This window comes from Triturus cristatus, chromosome 6, assembly GCF_964204655.1.
Source record: "Triturus cristatus chromosome 6, aTriCri1.1, whole genome shotgun sequence".
NCBI lineage: Eukaryota > Metazoa > Chordata > Amphibia > Caudata > Salamandridae > Triturus > Triturus cristatus.
This window is the reverse complement of record NC_140589.1, coordinates 1596898626-1596916627: the sequence shown is the minus strand read 5'-3', so window position 1 is coordinate 1596916627 and position 18002 is coordinate 1596898626.

Genomic DNA, 18002 nt, shown 5'->3' with positions numbered 1-18002 from the left:
ATTGGTTGATACTGGCCAATCGGGTCGCGGCATAACTGGAATTTAAAATACAACAAGCAAAGTGCAATACAATAAGTAAAGTGCAGAAGAGCAGCGACCAATGTGCAAATTCGCTTTTTTATGCGGAGTAACAGGTTAGGCTAAAAAACCAACCAGCAGTTCCCTCACTAGAACCACACGTTCGTGCTGTGGTGTGCATTTACTACCGGGGGGGCACAACTGGCTCTTCCCAGGCTGGACCAGATTGGTTGAAACTGGCCAATCGGGTCGCTGCACAACTGGAATTTAAAATACAACAGGCAAAGTGGAATACAACAAGTAAAGTGCAGTAGAGCAGCAACCCATTTGCAAATTCGCTTTTTTTATGCAGAGTAACAGGTTAGGCTAAAACAACAACCAGTAGTTTCCTCACTAGAATCACTCGTGCTAAAAGCGTGTCCCTGCTGCGGCATGCATTTAGTAACTGGGTGGCACAACTGGCTCCTCCCAGGCAGGACCGGATTAGTTGAAACTGGCCAATCGAGGCGCAGCACAACCGGAACTTATAATACCACCATCCTAGCTCTGTCCCTCTAAATGAATAATAATAAGCTTCTCTCTGGCCTAAGGTCACCATAGGTGTTAGAACAAATCTAGTTACAGAAACCATGAAAAGATATGAATAAATAGTCTACAGTGGGGGAATAGGAAGGGCCTAGTAAAATAATTAAAGGCTTTCTCCAGGGTTCTGTGAGAATAGCACGCCATCACATAGCATCAGTCCACATTTTGCAGCGTGCAGCATAAATGAGAAATATAAACACAAGATGAATATCATGGATGCTCCAAGAAACAAGATGGAGTTGAGGTCTAATTGAGGCCTTGTTTGGTCTATGCCAGGAAAACATAGTTCTATACATCACAGCAATATTGGGTCAGTTGCAAAATGGTTCATGTTAATAGGCAAATATGATTCTAATCAGAAAATAACTATAAGAAATGCATTTTGCAAAACAAATAGCTTAGCACTCTCATTGTGATGGGACAGGAATATCCCCTGCATGTGCCTGACTACATGAGAAACTGGTATTTGTGACTTTTTTGTTGGCCCTGGTCTCACGCTAATCTAATGTTTGCACAGAGGCGTACGTCATTCCTGTTTGAGCGTGTTCTATGTCTTGGAGGGGTGCACCAAGCATACCATCACAGTGGTCCTTAGACTATTGTCCGTGCCCAGGGTGCATCACATAAAACTGTGGTGGTAGTGTACCATGTTTTGTGAATCAGTAGTGTGGTTAGACCTATTTCTTTTTTGTCAAGAAGATGTTCCTCTACTGGCCCCTCAAGTGGCGGCCGGCATGGATCTGGGGTGGTAGGGCGGGGGTGTAAAAAAAGGAAACTACACTTACCACCTCACCGCTGGTCTTCCATGTCATCTCTCCTCTGTCGGGTGATCAGGAAGCAGCCAGGCTCCCCTGAGCCAATCACAACGCTGCATTGCAACGTTGTGATTGGCTCTTTTAAGCCAAAAACAATGCTGCAATGCAGCTTTATGATTGGACAGAGCGCCGTAATTTGAGGCTCTGACGGGTACTGGGGGCCTGGGGCATGTTCTTCACCAAGGCTGTAATGCAGCCTGGGTGGAGAACATGCTAAGTGAGCATGACTGTTTGATCGGCCTGAGACGGCCGGCCAAAGTGCCCACCACACCTCCCCTGCTCTGTGAGCAGAGTAGCTCCGCCCGATACTTCCGCAGCAGGAAGGAACAAATAAAATGATAATCACATCAAGTTATTATAATTTTATTTTTCCTTCACTGCTGCAACATAGTGGAGCGACGCTCCTCCGCCATTGGGCCCCTTTCATATAGAGTGCTACTGTTATGTGAAACCCAGAATCTTGCATTGACATTCTGTGTATATAGTGAGTGCATATATGTGTAGTGGGAGTGTAGCACATGTATAATGGTAGGATTCTTTGAGTTTTGTGAGTCTGAGTACTGGGCCCAGTGGGATCCATTTTGGATGTCCTGGATAAGCATGGCTCAATTTGGAGGATGAGGACAGCTTTCCCCAAACAGAGGAAGTATATTGCTTGCATACCTGTGGCTGGAGGTTGGAGAGTCAGACACTAAAGTGAGGCAGGTGAAGACACGGCTACCATTAGAAATTCAATAGTTCTTCCCGAGTACTACCATTTGATAGACGGTAGGGGTAACTGATGGGATTGAAGTTTCTGATGTTCATGGTGAAAATGTTGCTAGGAAGGGTCTGCCCTTTTGCATGTCTCTGATTACTGTTTCAGGAAGGGTGACGACAGCCAGGTACCGAGATCTCACTCTTCATTGTAACCTTTTTTAGGATATTCCTTCTTGTAGCTAGGACCATTGGTGTTTGTCTATGCTTGTAGTGCTTTTGGGACTATAATCATCAGATCCCAACCATAGTGGGGAGAGAATACCGGAAACGGTGAGGGAGAACGTCAAAGATAAGCGCGAAGTCGTTTACAAACCTGTAATGCATTCGTATAGAACTGGGTAGTATTTAGATTTGATGTGAGATCATTTTACAAAACAAATACCACTGGCTGGACAATATGTTGCAGTGTCTCTTGGTTGACTGATGAATTCTGAGATCTTGTCCACCAGACTACCTCCCTGAAAATCCTTGACCTCCTTCTCATAACTATCCTGACAGTCAAGTCCAGAAAGAATTTCCTTGGCCAGTTTGCAGAGCCACTGTAGAAAGGACTGCAGGAAGCCAGAGGAATACTACTCAAACCACTACGTTTGGCATAGTAGCCACTGTCTGCCCTGTGCCGCTCTCCCAAACTCAGTCTGATATCAGATTGTAAAGGCAAGACCTATTGGCTTTGTCGATGCTTGTTTGTTTTTCTCAAGGAATTGTCAATGTCACAGGTATGCCAAGGGTGTGTCTTGTGGTTACCGTGACCATTGGACTCAACCTGTATCTCACTGATGAGGCCCAACAAGACCAAAACATGTCTGTCGTTGCTTATACTTTCATGAAAAGGGGATATGGCCTACAAATTTAGGCTGGAATGTCCCTAATAGGGATGGGCCAAGACAGAACTTCTTATGCTTGGTCCATGTCAGCAGTGGCACAGACAGCAAAAAATGATTACCAGTGGCTGAAATTAATTCAAGCATTCCACCGATCTCTATGTGTTTTTATTAGCTTTTCACTCTGCCGGCTGAGGAAAACAGATGTTTTTTTGTAACTGATTTATTTTCTTCTTCCTCTTCATCAGCAAAGTACCTGGCTGTGATTGGATGTCCCTCTCCAAGTTAAGCAAGTCTCTTCATATTCTTAATATTTCATTCTTTTATTCTTTCAGTGGCAAACATGAAATAAAACACACAAATGAAATGATATACATAGATATTTTGATAATAAATTACCTGTAGAAAGATTTACTGAAGGATTGTATGGGGTATTACATTAAAAGATATATATATATGTATTTGTGTTAAAAAGATTAACTCAGTTTCGTTTATGTTGTATTAACTGTACTGACATGTTAACAACTGTTGGCCTAAATATGGGAAAGCCTTTAACTATGTCCCCTCCGCATGCCGGCAGCTTTGCATTTCAGAATCCGAACATGTTTGACGTGTTGTTGCTACAAAGGTTTATGGTTACAAACCGGAGCTCCAAATGTCATGTTATATGTTTGATCACCACAGCAACATGAAATGTGCTTTTGAGGGATGGAGGCCTGGCATCCTGGCAATCCCAATAGCACGAGTAAATGTCATTAACTGGCGCTTTCGGTTCGATGGAGTTAAGCTGGATGGGTTCCCATTAGTATAATGGGCTCGCATTTTACAAACCACAATAAAAAAATAAATCTGAAATGAGAAAGGCAGTCAATAAATCTCCGTGAAATATCTCAGTAAGGTGGAGAATTCTGCTAGAGAAAATATATTGCTCTTGAAAGACAAAAAAAACTGTATTTCCATTCGAGAATAGTGAACTAACCTGCTGGATAATAACCATTCACTGACAAAGCTAGCCTTTGTTCAGAAAACCCACTGGGTGGAACCAAATTTGGCACCCCCTCCCACTCGTCCTCCTTAATTGTTTATGGGCCTTAATGTGACCCTAACAGTGTGGGAGCGGGCTGCCACACCAGTGCCCGACTCCCACACCGCCAAAGCCATTTTGAGACCACCCGCCGGATTCTGACTGGAATCCAGGTGGGGCAGTCCTGAGACAGCTAGCCCACGGCGGTGCAGTGCTTAGGCTCATACGTGAGCTTTAGCAAGGCACCGCAATGGGAACGCCATTGCACGTTCCTGCAGGGCATGGGCTGTCAAGTCCATGCCCTGTGGGAACTGGGGGTGCATGCAGAAAGAGAGGGCACATGGTGTGCCCCCCTGAAATCATCCCCTGGCGCAGAGCCAACCCTTTGTTACGTCACGTTAGACCTGGCATCTTTTGGCGTGTTTTCCCTGTTTTTTTTGCTTTCTGACCTCCCGGTTTTGACACTGTTTTTGCTGGTTTAGTGTCTCTGCCCACTTTCTCACTGCTGTTCCGTGTTAAAATGCAAGTGCTCCTGTTGTAAATTGTTATCGTGGATTGGTGTTTCTATGATTGGCATATTTCATTTACTGGTGAGCCCCTAGTAAAATGCACTGAGTGTGCCAGGGACTGTAAATAAAATGCTACTAGTGGGCCTGCAGCACTGATTGTGCCACCCACATGAGTAGCTCTGAAAAGGTATCTCAGACCTGCTACTGCAGGGTCTGTGCGCAGTTTGTAACTGCCATGTCGACCAGGCACGTGCACCCACGTGCCAGGCCCTAATCTTTCCTAATCTTCCTTTCTCTTACATATAAGTTACCCCCAAGGTAAGCCCAAGGTACTCCTGTGGGCAGGGTGGTGTGTATGTTAAAGGTAGGACATGTACTGATGTGTGTGGCATGTCCTGGTAGTGAATGAAAATTTCCTAGTAACCATGATGGAAAGTTTCAATTCTATTAAGGACGCGGAGGCGAGGATTATGCTCATCTTTCTTTTATTTCCTTCATTCAGTAACTTCAACTTTATAACAAAAAAGTCCCATTGTGTATGTAGTTCATAGTTCATATCTCATCCACCAATCAGGAGTGCCCATGAACCTCGAGGGTATGCTGTTGCCAGTGTTCTTCCTCTTTCTTGAGTGCGAGTAAAAGTCCACCAAAGCTTGTCAGTCTGTTTTGGAATTATCAGACCCTAGGAGAAGCCAAAGAGAAACCATGAAACTAATCTCCAAACTGAGAGAAAACCAATAGAGGATTTACAAGGCATGCATTGCAATCTTCAATCACAAAAGAACAATTTTAATATATCACAAAATGCGTATACTCATCCCATACGTTGAGCGAGAACTATACTTATACTGGGACATCCTCTACAGAAAAACACATGCAAGGGTGGGAGGAGGTCTCCTTGAGCCGCGGGTGGGAATAATCCTCACCTCCGCGTCCTTAATAGAATTGAAACTTTCAGTCATGGTTACTAGGAAATTTTTCATTCTATGTCAGGACCGGAGGCGAGGATTATGCTCGTTCAAAGCTTATCCGCCACCAACTACATCATGTTCATGACTGGTTTAAAGTAAACCTTTTAAACATTGAGTCCGAAGACCAATCTGCAGCATTTAGAATATCCTCCAGTCTGGTGCCCAGGGAAAAAGCCTTAAGGCCATAGCTCCACGTACCGAGTGTGCTCCAAACTGCGAGACGTTAGTGCCCGCTTATTGCATCACCCATCTGACCCAGCGAGCTATAGTTGGTGGTGAAACTGCCTTGAAGGGCTTTCGTAAGGAGATCAGTAACTAACGTTCACCTGGTGGTCGAGTTTCTTCCGTCATGCTCTCATATTCTTTGAGACACCTGACCACACACAGTTTTGGGGACCTATCAAAGGCTGGATATGACACTGATCTAGAATCAGATTTGGTCCAGCGTGTTATGTGAAAGGTGACCCCTTCCGGGCACCTTTCACATAAAATGCTGGACCAAATCTGTAAAGACTCGACCCAAAATGTCCAGAGCTCTAACATCCGACACCCGTTGACAAGACACCAAACACAATAGCATAGCCAATTTGGCTGAGAGTTCTTTGTGAGTAAGATGCTTGTTACCTTGCCAGGATTGAAAGAGGTGTAAGACCTTATTAAGGTCCCACAGAGAGGAGTATCGAGGTTCTGGAGGTAGAGAAAGGCGGATTCCCCACAGCAATTTACAGATCAACGGATGTTCCCCCACCGGAACTCCGGCAACCGGGCGGTGACCAGCATAAATCGCAGCGCAATAGGAATTGATTGTGCGATATGCCAGGCCCTGGGCCACCAGCGAGGCCAAGAAATTCATGATGGTTACCACTTCGCACCCCATTAGATCGTGATTCCCCCGAACACACCAACGGACCCATCTGATCCATGCTGATTTGTACCTTTTGTTAGTACTATCGGCCCACGCTGCTCCCAGTAGTGACTGTGCTTCTGCTGATAAGCCTGAGATTCTCCATTGATGCCTGAAATCTGCCAGGCTACCAAGGGCATCCGCCCTTGTTGAATTAGGGGGTGTGGCGCGCCCTGGGAATCCTTCAGGAGAAAAGGATCGCAGGGTAGAAGGATTGGAGAATCCCAGGAAAGTTCCAGAAGAACTAGAAACCACAATTGAGGCCTCCAATACGGCGTAATCAAAACCACTTTTGCCTGCTGCCTCCGGACGTGTCGTGAGCTTCATTATAATGGCAAACGGGGGAAAGGCATAGCCCGTCTCCTTGGACCAATCCTGAAGGAACGCATCTGTCGCAGACGCCACTGGGTCCGGCTTCCAACTGAAGAATCGTGGCAGTTGGTGGTCGAATGTGGACATGAAGAGGTCCACTGAGAAGGGACCCCACCGGTCGTAGAGGCGCTGAAAAAACGGAGAGTGGAGCTGCCAAAGACTCATGTCCGCCCAGCTCCTGGAACACCAATCCGCTATGACGTTGCATGTCCCCGGCAGATATTCTGCTGTCACCAAGATGCTGTGGGACAGACAGAAAGTCCAAAAATCCTTGGCAAGATCCGCCAGGGCTTTTGACTTTGTTCCCCCCACATGGTTGACGTATCGGACTGCCGATATATTGTCCATCTTCAGTAACAGGCTGCAGGACGCTTTGTCCTCCATCCAGCACTGGATTGCGAAGGATCCCGCCATCAATTCTAGGCAGTTGATGTGGAGAAGACCTTCGTCTACGGACCATTTTCTGCCGGTAAAAGAGTCCCCGCAACGGGCCCCCCAGCCCGACTTGCTGGCATTTGACTCTATCACCAAGTCCGGTTCGCAACTGAAAATGGCCCTCCCGTTCCATGCCTCCATATATTGGAGCCACCATTCCATCTCCCTGCGCACTTTGTCCATCAGGGGTACTGTGTCTGAGTATTGGTGACCCCGGCGGAGATGGGAGGCCTTCAGACGCTGCAACGCTCTGTAATGGAGTGGACCGGGGAAGATTGCCTGAATCAAGGAACTCAAAAGCCCCACCAGGCGCGCTATCTGTCGGAGTGAGATCGAGAATCGGGCTAACATCCGCCTCAGCTCCCTGCGAATCTTGGACATTTTCTGAGCCGGGTGGCTCAAAGTAGGGGACACAGAGTCTACCACGAACCCTAGGAAGGTTACCTGATTGGCCGGCGTCAGTAGTGACTTTTTGGCATTGATTATAAACCCCAAGCTCTGGAGTAGACTGACCATCTCTTGCAGCTGCTGCGAGAGTGTGACTGGAGATTGGTCCAGAAGGAGGATGTCATCCAGATAAATGATAAGGTGAAAGCCCCTGGCCCGTAACGTCTCCATCACCGGTTTGAGAACATTGGTGAAGCACCACGGGGCCGAAGAGAGGCCGAAAGGAAGCGAGGCGAACTCGAACACCTGTTCCTTCCACAAGAACTGCATGAAGCGACGATGTGGGGGAAAAAGGGGAACCACCAAATAAGCGTCTTTTAAATCTAGCCTGACCATCCAGTCGTCCGGCTGAAGTAGATCTCGAAGAAGATGGATGCCCTTCATCTTGAAATGGCGATACACCAGCCATTGATTGAATTCTTTCAAATTGATCAGGGGCCGCTGACCCCTATCTGTCTTTTCTACCATGAAGATATTGCTGAGGAAACCCCTTGGATGAAGGTGTGTGGGAACCACTGCTCCTTTTTACAGAAGGTCTTTCACCTCCTGATCTATGAGGGAAACCTGATCCTCTGCAAAAACCAGCAGACAAGGACTAATGTCCTGCACTGTAGAACCGTAGAACTCTATGTGAAACCCCTGAACGGTTTTCAACACCCATGCGTCTGAGGTAATAGCCCTCTAATTCTGTACGAAAGCCGCCAACTATCCGCCCACTGGTAAATGGGAGAGAGGAGAAAGACTCACCTGAATTAGGCCCATTGTGGCCTTTGCCTGCTCCTCTTCCACCGTGGCCTCTGAAGTTCTGGATTGGAAAAACTCCTGTCTGCACATGTCCTGGGGCTTCTTGCTGTTGCCTCTCTGAGAGCCTTGGGTATAGAAGTGGCCGGTCGGGCGCGCTCTGCCACGGCTGGCCCCAACAAAAACCTTAGGGTGAAACACCCGCTTAATAGAATGATGGGCTTTGTCAAGCGAGGTGAAGGTGGTCACAAATTTGGGGAGTTCCTTTACGAACGGCTTCCCAAATAGGCTGACTTGTGCCACCGCTCCCGGCTCCGAAGTAGCAAGGTCTCCAATTTCGGGTCTACATTTAGCAAAAAAGAGCGCCTCCTTTCGGTAGAAAGGGCGCAGTTTGCATTTCCGAGGAAGACAATAGCCCGTTGGGCCCAATTTATGATCCTCTCTAGGGAAAGCGGAGTGCCAGAGGACTTGGCCTCTTCTGCCAACTCCAAGACTTTGGTGAGGGGCCCTGCGATGTCCAGGAGTTTATCCTGGCACGATCGCCATGATGTGTCGATCCCCTTCTTCGGGTCATGGATATATTTTTGAAGGAAGATTGCCATCTGAGGGTCAACCTCCGGGGTCAAGGCCACGATGAGGGCGCTCTGCTTTAAGGCAGGCCCTGACGTCTTTTTCCAAGGGCTTGCGGAGACGGCCTGCCACGAACGCCGTGACTTTAGAGGATGGAGTCCACTCCGAGGAGCGGGGATGTACGAGGTCCTTGGGGATTAACATATCTGGGGAACCTCAACTCCCGGGGCGTCAGTGGCTGAGGGCTCTGCGGGACGCCAAGGCCTGGACGGGCCTGCTTCTTCCCCTGACTCATCTAATGAGTCCTCTTCATCTTCTTGTAAAGGCGGAACCTCAGGAATCTCCTGGGGGGAAGGCTGAAAATCCCCTTCAGAACTGGCCAGAAACACTTCGAAGGCCGTTGCGCCTGGCAAGCGAAGGCATACTGCATTATGCGACGCTCGAAAGGCCCCATATATGCTGAAACCACCTAGTGGATAGATGCGTCCACCGCGTCGCAAAAGTCATCATCTAGGGGGATGACTTGGAGGGATTCCTCTTCAGTATACTCCTCCATAGCTTAGTTTCAGTTATTCAGGTAGTAAACTAGCAACAATAGCCCCAGCGCTCTAAGCATTTGTAAATCACTACCTTGCAGGGGTTAAATCTTTTGAGTGTGACTGAAGCACTATTTTGGCACCAAAGGTGTAGGTTAGGTTAAAGAACCCGCAAGGGACGACTCACCTGCAATCTAGAAGGATGTCTAAGCACTCTCGGCCCGCCCCTGAAGATCTCCAACAAGCGCTTCAATGCGCAGCCCAGCGTGAGGAAAATTAATGCTGGGACATCGCCATGCGGCATTGTTACAGACCCGCAGTGCGGGCGTACCAGAGATCCAACAAATGTGCACAGACCTGCCACGGCAGGCGTAAGGGCTTCCAGAGGTTGAGGCGGCTGTGCAGCGCGGTCGGTTGACGGAGGCCCTCTGTTCCCGCCGCGCCTGGCGTGCCGTGGCCCAGAGAGACCCTCTGTCTGTGCTGCACCGCACCCAACCTCGACAAGGGCCACAAGTGGAGCTGTTTGAAGGCTCCCACTGCCCTAATCTGAAATGAAAAAGCAAGTTTCACGTAACCACAATATTTGTCGACGAACAGTATAATACACAAGAAATTAGCAGTCGTGCCGCGTATGAATAATTTATGACACAATAAATCGTTATGTCAAACGGCAACGATAAAATAATTAAAAAAGAGCAAATAACATCAAACCGTCTCCCGCTCTGACGAGCGAGGAGAAAGCTGTACTTATCTTTTGCTGAGCAGGAAAGAAAGAGGAAGAACACTGGCAACAGCATACCATCGAGGTCCATGGGCGCTCCTGATTGGTGGATGAGATGTGACCTATGAACTACATACACAATGGGACTTGTATTTTTTTCTTTTATAAAGTTGAAGTTGCTGAATGAAGGAAATAAAAGAAAGATGAGCATAATCCTCGCCTCCGGTCCTGACATAGAATTACAGTGCATTTCGTTTTACACTATGGAAAGGCTATCAGTCCCATAGGGTAGAATGGGAGTTTGACTTATAAAATCTTATAAGCATAACTTCCATTGGGATAAGATAAGTAAATGGAGTTTAGTATGCCTGGACTCAAAATGTAAAAATGCATATTTTAGGAAAGTTGATTTTTATGTCCTGTGTTTGAAAATACCACTTTTAGAAAGTGAGTATTTTCTTGCTTAGCCATCCTGTGGGCCTCTGCTGGGTTTGTGGATTGACTGTCTGGCTTTGGAGTGACAGGGGATGTGCATTCTCTCAGACAGCCACCGGGTGTGGGGGGGTTGATGTATGTCCTGCCTTTCCTGAATGAGTCAGGGTTGGGCTGAATAGTCCTGGGCTGCATTCAGAGTAGTGAGAAGAGTTTTCACTAGCACTTGAATAGGTCTGGTCTGCATTTAGAATGCGGGGAGAAGATTTCCCTTGCACCCAAATAGGCCCTGTCTGCTTTGGACAATGCTGTCGCAGCCTCCTGCTGGGAAGCTGGGCCAGAGATGACCAAACTGGTTTGGACTAAGCACAGACACTCTCTGCCTGAAAGAACAAAGGAATTTTGAGTATAAATATTGGGTCCCAGATTCCAGAATTTTAGAACTCCCTGGAATCAAGGAACCTGCCAAGAAGAAGAGCTGGAAGAACTGCCAGGAGGAGTACTGTCCATTTGATGTGTTGTTGCTTTGTTGGATTGGCCTGCAGTTTCTGCTTCTGCCTTGGGCAGTGAAAGGACTTGACTGAACTTTCTTTAGTTGTGCTAAGGGCTTGAAGTAGAGCTTGCCTCCTGTTCTGAAGTCTCAGGGACTGCAAAGACTTCACCAACCTCTGGGTACCACTTCTGGAGCCGTTGTTTCAGTTGCCACAGAGAGGAGAAAAGCAACCGACTCCATCACAGACTCCCTCGCTGGCTCCGTATCCTGATGGCACCGATGAGAGCACCTCTGCATCTCATACCGCAACCCTGGTCTCACCGACGACGCCAACCGTGGTAGCAGTGGATTTGTGGTGGTCCAACAAATATAGTCGAAATATGGCGGGTGGACTGCTATTCTGGTGGTCCAAGGACCACCACCACAACTACAGCGGTCTAATCGACCGCCATACTCATAATAAGGCACTATGTCTTGAAATTTCGGGATGAATAGGAGGAAGGTGAAAAAGCAAAATTAAGGAGAGCCATGAAAAGACAAGCATTGGCAAAGCCAATAAGTCTCACCTGTGCAAGAAATATTGGCTTTGTCAATATCTTTCAGTCATGTTGTACAGCAGCACTGCTGGCCAGCACTGACCAGGAGGAGCAGTGCAGTTATCCGTTTTCATAGTATGTGATTATTCTCTGCCCTCACATAAAAAAAGTTTTCAAGAACAAATGACAATCGAGCTGGGCAAAACATAAATTAAGCAAAAAGAATAAAAATAAATGATGTGTGAGGCCTACTTTTAATGTTTTTTAAGTGATCTTAGGGTTTATAAGTGGGTAGACGTAAAGGGAGGTAAGGATCATTTTAGGATTCAAGTATGGGTAGAGATGCGTGCAGGAAAGCGTTATTTTAGGGTTCAGGGATGAGCAGAGGTAAAGGAAGATAAGGGTGATTTTACAGTTTACGGGTGAGCAGAGCTAAAGGAAGTAAGACTGATTTTAGGGTTCATGCAAGGGTAGAGATAAAGGTGGGTGAGAGGGATTTGAATGTTATGGGGTGGGAAGAGATAAAGGGAGGTAAGGGTAATTTTAGGGTCTAGGGGTGGTTGGAGGTGAACAGACATAAGGGTGAATTTAGGGTTCAAGGGTGGGTGTATAGAGGTAAATGGAGGTAAGAGGGATTTTAGAGTTTAGGGATAGGTAGAGGTAAACGGATGTAAGGTTGATTTTAGGGTTCAGGGATAGGTAGCAGTAAAGAGGTGTAGTAAGGACTCCCTTAATGCGTACATACATTGTTAAGTTAGCATAACCACGTTAGATGTTAGAAAGCCATCTTGCTGCTTTTGCGCACGACACTGCGTTTACATGTTATTCCTTAAACAAACTGCTGACTCGAGCCTTGCCTCACACGAGGGCAATCTGTTGTTACCATCCCGAGCTCTGCGCAGCGACCTTGGTCTGTACATGATGTGACAAACAGTCTGGGTTGTTACACAATGCATGTTTTCCACTCTAGGTTGATCGACCCACTATTTAGCCATAACACACGGGCAGCTGCAAATACCTGAAAGTTGGTGCTTTTAATATTGCAGACATCATAATTAATATTCAGACTGAAGACGAGCCTTCCTGCGAGAAGACTCCTGATGCTCCTGTGATGTGATTTCACTAAGCTGATCTTTGAGGTATGGGGTCCCCTATTCAAGCCTAAGAGACCTTCTATTAGACTAATAATAAGATTAGCTTCTTAGTAAAGGGAAGGTGGTAGTTTCCACTGTCATTATAACATGATTACCCCTTTTATATTCTATGGTATTGTAACGATGCTGATGGTTTTGATTTTAATCATTTGTCTGCTTGTATTAGCCAAAGTACTGCATCTTAGGACACGTGGTCTATAAAAATAAACTCTTTTTATTTTCACCGTGTCTGCGTTGATTCTTGTTGTGGACTGATGTGAGAATAATATACGAACAGGTATTTCCGATTCCCACCATTCCTGAGAGTACACTGAGTCACTTGTTCTGGGTTGTCTATTCATTGGGACCGCCGAGCTAAATCTCGGATAACGAATGGGACACTTATGCTAGCCGGATACTGGGTTCTAGGTTCTGAGGTGAGTTTCTGGTACACCACAATTCACTGAGGTCCTGGGGTTCTTCGCATAGTTCTGTGTATAAGCAGAATCCCTGCAACATGGCGCACCTAACGTTTGGTCTATGAGTTGAAACGCCTTAGTAGTGCTTATATTAGTCCACAACGCCCTCATTCTTGTTTCCGGATAACAAGTCTGACGGATTTAAACCTACCTATTTCTGTTGATATAGGTTTCTTCAAGCTTGATCATTAAAAAGGTTATTGAACCCTTGTGCTACTGATTACTTTAAGTGTAGTTTGTCCTTATGGCAATAGATATTGCGGCGCATAGCCGCGCAGCTCTGAAACGTCATTTGACGCAGTATGGGGTGCTGGACACTGGCATGAACGTCATCTTTGTGGTGGGAGCCGATGCGGCATATCCATATGAATTGTTCTACTCTTGGGTGACGATTCCGGCAGTGGGTGCGGAGGATAATACCTTTCATTCTTACACTGCGACTGCCGTGCCAGCAAACTATGTACCGTATAGGACACAAGAAATACCAATATCTGCTTGGCAGCATCTTATTTGGTTTAATGGCGCCCTTCCCCATGTGGTTATACCGTCGAGAATGGGCCCTTTATCAATTGCAGGGGCCACTTGGCCGGTACTAGCCGGATTTACGCCTCATCCCCGTTACCTCACGGTGCCGGTGGCTGAGTTGCGTGTACTGCACACTGCCCTAATTACGGTATATAGGGCGTTAGTGCAGTACGTGTCGCGCAATATGCAGGCGGGGGTACCTGCTGTTGCGGGACAACCTACTGATCACCACGCGGTGGTCATTAGTCCTGTTATGGTTAATTCTGTTATGGGCAAGCGCCCCCAAACTAGGGATGATTTCCCCTTTTGGCTTGCTGAAAAATTTGACCAGATAGAAGCGGTATACCCGAATACATCTCCTGTGGAGAAACACAGGATCCTTACCATTAGTTTGCCTAAAGACTTGGTCCCCGACGTGGATGATTGTGTAAACTGGGGCAAGGTCTTTGCAGCGACGTACGCGCAGTGCTTTGGCACTCCGTCTATGATGATGCTGCCCTCCGTTATTAAACGTGTTCAAGACAACCACGGTGCGGAGTCTGCGATAGAATTAGGAATGCAGCTCCTCGGACAGTTTGACCTGGTGGCTACCATGATAATGGGTAACCTTAAAGGTGATGCGTTGCAGTTCCAAGTTCGTAATGAACTGAAGAAAGTTGCTGAGGAGGATAAGCCGCTGGAATTTGCGAAAATAATCTCGTGTGCGTACAGAGATTTGGGTCGTAGCTCTTTAGGAGTTAAGCCTGTAGTCAAAATTCCCGATATTAAGCAGCTGGGTAAGGCGGAAGCCTCTGGTAAGGATGACCGTTCAATCTTTCAGAAACAGAATTGGCGGTCGAAACAACAGGGAAAGCAGCAGCAGAAACAGGGCTCTCGGCCTGCCTCTCCCGTTCAGTCAAGTAGTGAACGCACTTATGATCTACGTGATCGTGCTACTATTAAGTCTCCTGATAGATTTCAGGTTTCTGAACAACGTTCTCCTCGTTCTTCACAGGAAACATCGGCTTCACAATCCGGTGGCGGAGGCGGTGGCAAAGGTCGGGGTGCTCCGCAAACACGTGACCAGCCCCGACAGACTGAAGGAAAAGGCAAGCAGGACGAATTTGCACGACAAAGACCCCCGTTTCAGAAGAAGAAAGTGGCTGCTCTGACGGCGAGGTATGCCTCAGATAGTGCGGACACAGCTTCAGAACCGGACATGGGCGCTGACGCTACTGAACAGCGCGGCGGAAATGACCATAGTCCGTCAAGCTCTGCGTCCATTTCTGGCGGCGACAGCAACTGATATAATGGTTACTGTTGAAACAGCTGACACCAGAGTGGCTCCCCCTGACAGACTTTATGAAATAGTCTTATTAATTGAGGGTGACATACAACGTACAATAAAGGGGATTTTTTGGGATAATCTGACTACCACCTATAATATCCTCCTAGCGGAGGCAGATTGGCCCCCAGCCTTCATTTTAGAAGCTCCTAGAGGGGAGGAAGTAATCCTCCCGTCCTTTGCGCACACAGTGCCTAAGGACCAGGCTGAAGTGTACGCTGAGGAGTGGGCGCTGGCGCTTGCGCCGGCGGTGTATCGTACTCAGGTGGGATGGGACCGGTTGTCCCCCTGCCATGAGATTCCATTGCGGTCTATGCCCCAGCCTCAACCCCAATATCCCATGCGTCGTGAAGCTAGGCCACATGTCGAGGCGATCCTTGAACAATTGGAATATCAGGGTGTTATTGAGACTTGTGTGTCCCCTATGAATAACCCTTTATTCACTGTAACGAAGCCTGACGGCTCGTACCGTTTAGTTTTGGATTACCGGCACCTAAACTCCAGTTGCCGGACCTGCGCGGTACAAAATACACACAGCTCGGCTCTTGTCGACAGTCTCGTGCGTAAAAGATTTAAAACGACACTTGACATTTCCAATGGCTTTTTTAGCCACAACCTGTCCACACTGAGTAGCCAGTGGACGGCGTTTACTTCGGGCGGCAAACAAAAACAGTTTACGAGATTGGCCATGGGCTACAAAAATAGCCCTGGCGTCTTCTCCGCTCGAGTGGTTTCTCTCTTAGAAAGAATAGACCCCGACGCATACTCCTATGTTGACGATATCTACCTCACGGATGATGAGCTGACGCCACATCTGTCTCGAGTCGACAATATTATAGTGAGTTTTGCTGACTATGGCTACAAATTCAATTTTGCGAAGTCTCACATCGCGGAATATACGGTGTTGTTTTTGGGCTACGAGCTCAACAATGAAGGTAAGGGACTTGCTCCCCACTTTCTGGAGAAGTGCGCATGCTTGCGTGCTCCTACAACGCTGAAAAAATTGCAATCTCTGCTGGGCTTTCTGAATTTCGGACGTATGTATATTCCTGATTATGCCCAGCGTATCAAGCCGTTATACGCCTTGGTACAACCTTCTTTTTCGAAATCTAGCTGGCAGCTAGAACACTCTGCTATTTTACAGTCTTTACAGGCTGATCTTCTTGCTTCACAGTACTTGCTGACGCGTGATAACCGCACTAACCTGGTAATAAGAATAGTACCAGGCGCCGTGGGTTTCACGTATTTGACGTTTAATGAGGGCGATACAGTCCCCATTGCGTATAAATCACACTTGTACACCTCTGCTGAGTTACGTTTTTCCACAGTCGAGAAAGTTCTGACTGCTGTACAGATGGCGATCCTTAAGGAACGCGCACTGTCGCATGGGAAACAGATTCTGGTTGTAACACCGTATCCTGCCCTGGAGGCAGTGACTAAAGCAAGTGTACCTAATTCAAAAGCTTTGCATCCACGGTGGATACAATGGGCCACAACTCTGACGTCGCCAGATGTCACTTATATCTTTGACGCCTCATTACAGACTCAAGAGTACTTGCAGTATGAATTCATTCATCCGGCTCCTCTGTCTTTGCGCCCGCTCGGAGAATACCATTGTGTCATATACACTGACGGCTCGGCACAGCCCGCGATTGGATCAAAGCACGCTTATTCTGCGGCTTGCGCAATTGTCGTAGGTACATTCGTAAATGGTGAATTCCAATCTGATGCAGTGCATACGCAGTCATTGGGTGATTGTACCGCGCAATTGGCGGAGCTTCGGGCTCTGGTGCTTGCACTGGAGTTTGCTGATCCCCGAGTCACGACTCTTATAGTAAGTGACTCTTTTTATTGTGTCCAGTCCTACAATGACAACTTACACTTCTGGTCTCAAAATGATTATCGAGATACCAAAGGTAGCACAATTAAGCATAAAATGCTTTGGGTTAGAGTGGCAGACTTTAAAGAACGTCTCCCTCTTGTGAATGTTATTCACACTCTTGGTCACCAACGACTTGGTGTCCATGCTGTCGGTAACAGCTTGGCTGACGAGGCAGCAAAAACCGCAGTGGCTACATACTTGGTGGCAGCAGTTACAAGATCCAAAAGTAAGATTGATGATGACATCTTGGCAGCTATTGCTGCTACAGAGAAGGGAAGTGATTACCCGAAGGGTTTTCCTTCTCGTTATTTTTATCATTTAAGTCCTGATAACGTCCCGTTAGTGAGGATTAACGACGTTGGTGACAGAATTATTCCCAACGCTGACTGCAGACCAGCTCTGATATTAGCAGCGCACGAGGGGTTGGCGTCAGCCCACGCCGGCGTGTCCGCTACTATATCTCTGTTACAACAGCGTTACTGGTGGTTTGGTTTATATAAACAAGCGCGCGCTTATGTACTTGATTGTGACATTTGCCAGCAGATTAAACCTTCCTCTGTTACGCGCCCACCACAGACACAGCTGTACATATCTAATAAACCATTTGGTTGTGTTTATTTAGATCACTGCGGTCCTTTTTCTTCTGATACTGCGTACAAGTATATCTTGGTTGCAGTGGATTCGTGCACACGTTTTCTCTGGGTATGGCCACAAAGGAGTGCTGACTCACGGACTGTCATCAGGGATTTGCGTGTCTTTGTGGGAACTTTTGCGTGTGGTACCTTCCATTCTGATCAGGGCCCTGCGTTCGCCTCTAAGGCTTACAAGGAGGCTATGAGAAATTTGGGGGTCCAAGTCAAATTTTCGTCCCCCTACCGACCTGAGGGTAATAGTGTGGTGGAGCGAATGAACCGTGACTTAAAGCAATCATTGACAGCACGTGTTTTAGGCACAGGCCGGAACTGGC